We start from the raw sequence: 4,087 nt of genomic DNA, 5'->3' as shown, positions 1-4,087 counted from the left end.
ATGGTCCGTCTTCTCGATTATTCCTAAGCTTTCAAGCCTTTCAAGTTCTATATTTACCTGTTCTAACGACGGGAACGATACATTGCGTTTTGGCTTAAATACAGGTATTACTCTTTGTTTTACTATAATTTTTGCCTTCGTTTTCGTGCAGCAGCACAGTTCATCCGAAATCACTTGGGAATAAATTGTTTATCTTTCGTTTCAATCCTTCAGTCGCATTTGAACCTTCGACGGAACTGACTACATTCCCACACAAAATACTTATGGGTGTATTCCGCAATTTGAATAGTTCCATCCACTCTGTGCCGAATAAATTAACTGAATTTTTTAACACAACTTTTGCCAGTCACGAAATGTCATATTACACACAGATACACTTACAAAATACAATCTTTTACTTGTAATACCGTGTGCCACATTTGTAGATTTACTTAATTTTGGCTTATTGATGTACTTCCTAGTTTCTTCAGTCACAATAGTAATATCACTTACCGTGTCTAACTACATTTTTACTCATATATTTTCAATTTTCACATTTACAAATTTCCTCTTTGTTATGTTACCATTTTTTTTCGACAACGTCTTGTTTACTCTTTTTTCTTTTTCCACAACGTTTTGTCATCTTGATTTTGTACGTTTTTGCGTATCCAAGTTTTCCACAACGGAAACATTCCACTTTACTTAAATGGGTAGTTTTTTGCTAAGGTGTAGACCTCCACATGCAAAACATGGGTTTGTTTCCAGATTTTTGTCCTTTTTGTATTGTATTATAATACACACTTGATTTCTGTTCTACTTGTTTCGCACTTGTTTCACTTCGGAGCAATATTTAGGTTCAATTTTCTCTGTGTTGTGTCTTAAATTTACTATTCTTTCACACTCTTCTGACACTTGTGGTATATTTACAGCTTGATTTTGTCCAGCTTAGCGACAATTCTTGTTCTTACTTCTGCGTCTTTTTCTGCAGTTGGTTCCTGAGTAAATATCAGAAACTTAAACATGTCTGACGTTAACTCGCCCAGTTTGAACTTTTCACGTTTTCTGTTAACTCTACCAGCCTATGTAATGTAGTCCTTTTCTAGGTTCAAACTATACAATCGTGTATTGACGAACGAGCTGTTCTCGCTAAAACTTTTACAGAACACGCAAGTTATCTTCTTTTATTTTTATGTGGTGAGAAAAAATCTAGGTCCAGTGGTCAATTAAATTCTTTTGCAAAGGGTAGGGGAACAACACCTCATCTAATTTATAATAGATACCGTATTTTATAACTTGGGGAATAGTATTAAATGTTAAAATTAGAATAGAATTGGGAAAATGTGCAATTTCATGATTAAAGTAAGGTTAATTTAGTTGACTATAAAAGTAAATTAGGGGTTGGTATAGTATATCTCATATTATTATTATATTAAAAAGATACAGTTAGAAAAAGTAGGAAAACCTTAAAATTTTTATTTAAAATATTTGAAAGTTCTAATTGTTGAATGAATGCAAGACGGACCTAACTCTAGACGATTATTCAGTAGATTTTTATTACTTTGATACTTTAAAATTTCGTAGGTTTCCATAGAACAGTGTTGGCCGCCTACTCTATTATTTCTATAAGGTTTTGCCCTCCTAACTATATCCCATTGTAGGATGTATTCTATATTATTAGTTTTAAGTTCCCAAATTTTGCTAGATAGTATAGTGCAACCTGCCTTATGTTTCAAACGGAAAGAGGAGAGATGATTGCTAATCCGCTGTTTAAAATTAATAGAACAACCCAGATAAAAGAAGTTACTGTTAGAAGTTATTATAGTGCTTTTATAGATTACATTTTGGACCGAACAACGACCAGATGCCGGACATTTTGATCTAATCCTACAATTGCAACTGGGGGGATCATTTTCAGATTTAGAATTATTTAAGGATAGTTCTCTCACACTACTGTTATTTAAATTATTATTAGTAATATTATTAGTATTATTTTCATTATTAGTGGTCATATTGTTATCTAAAATGGGGATCCATTTACACTATCATTCACATCCAACATACCAATACCTTTATTACCTACATTATTGGTATTGCTATTATTATTATTTGTATTTATATCAATGTTGTTATTATTGTTATTAATATTATTGCTATTATCATTTTTAGTATTATTTTTATTTTTATTATCCTTATTATTACCATTATAATTATTTTTATTAATATTATTGATGTTATTATTATTGTTGTTTGTTCTCATTGTGATAATGATTATTACTATTACTTCTATTTTTGATGCTATTATTACAATTATTATTACTATTCGTGTTGATACTAATCGTACTACTCCTGGCTAACTTAATGTTTTTACTATTAAGTCTAGCTATTATGGTAGACATATTTGGGAGGGTTGAATATGATATCCTAACTGTTCTCTTAGAAATTATTTTATGATATTTATGGGAGGCTGGAAAATTTTTTCTAATATAGATTTAAATTAACTGTACACATTCGACAAGATCGCACAATTAAAGGGAATATTTAGCCAAATGATATTTTATCTTTTATATTTTTGTAAGTTAGAATTGGGGTGAGATGTATTATTACCATTCTCACGAGAATTATTATTCGTTTTACTTCTATTTGCACGTTTTTTAGATTTACCTAGATTAGTTTTTTCAAAGTTACTTACGAACTGGTCAATATTTTTATTCTTATAATTTGGTTTATACATTAGATTTTTCGTCACCATAAATCTATTTTTATGTAGGGTATGATAGCTATTATTGTTTACGTTATTTATATTCGCTTCATTGTTACGAAGATACAAACTATCCTTATCGAGAAAGGTAATTTCTTGATCATATTCCGCTTTAGATAATGCGGTATTGTAATGGTTAGAGTGAGAGTTAAATATATCACTATTAGATGACAATTTGGAAATTCTTAGGGAAATAACTTTAACTAATGATTTTATTATATTTGAGGGATCCTTAGATAACTTATTTACATATCTAGTGATTTCGCCTTCCTTTCTAAATGGATAATGTAGCTTTGAATTAAGGTTTAAGGTAACATCTAGGAAATTAACTATCTTAGTGCCAGGTTCGTAAGTAATGCTAAGGTTAAAATCTTTAAAGAATTTATTAATTTTCTTTTTAATCCTTTCAATGCTTGATTTACTATTGCTAGGTACAACGAACAGAGCATCATTCCTATTTAGACCACCTTGTAACTCAGGATTCTCCCTGTTTATGTATTTTGTATATATATAATATATATATATATATATATATATATTATATATATGTATGTATGTATGTATGTATGTATGTATGTATGTATATGTATGAATGTATGTGTATATATATATGTATACATATATGTATGTATTATGTATGTATGTATGTAGTATGTATGTATGTATGTATGTATGTATGTGTATATATATATATATGTATATATATATATATATATATATATATATATATATATATATATATATATATATATATATACAGTTGCGACCAAAATGTTCAGAACGGCATTGTTTTCGTCAGAAAAGTAAGTATAAGTTTTTATCAAAGTAGTTTTATATTCTATAATTTTCACAGACAATAAAAACGATATTAATTGTTATTGTCTGGGATTTTGGTGTAATTTGAGGATAATACAAAAGTTATGGATGATTTAGTGATTTACTGCAAAACCCATGGCAGCCAAAATGATCAGAATGGTTGAAAAAATAACAAAATAATCAAAAATGACAGAGAATACTGGAATTATTTAATATTTAGTGTGAAGCCCTTTAGCTTCAATCACACTTTGACTGCATGAGGAAATTAAATTTTCAATTTCTTGCTGGGTGATCTTATTCCATTCTTCCTGAAGGGCATTCCATAATTGCTCAGTTGTTTTAGGATTCTGGCTTTCGAACGTTCTCCTAGAATATTCCATACATTTTCAATAGGATTGAGATCTGGACTTTGAGCAGGCCAATCCATAATAATAACCTTTTCAGCCTTGGGGAAGTTCATGACCACCTTAGCCTTGTGACATGGGGCATTGGCCTGCATGAATATGGGTGGTCGCTTAGTTGAATTCCTCAGCA

The sequence above is a fragment of the Octopus sinensis genome, linkage group LG4 (assembly GCF_006345805.1).
Source record: "Octopus sinensis linkage group LG4, ASM634580v1, whole genome shotgun sequence".
NCBI lineage: Eukaryota > Metazoa > Mollusca > Cephalopoda > Octopoda > Octopodidae > Octopus > Octopus sinensis.
Note: the sequence above shows the minus strand (reverse complement) of the source record.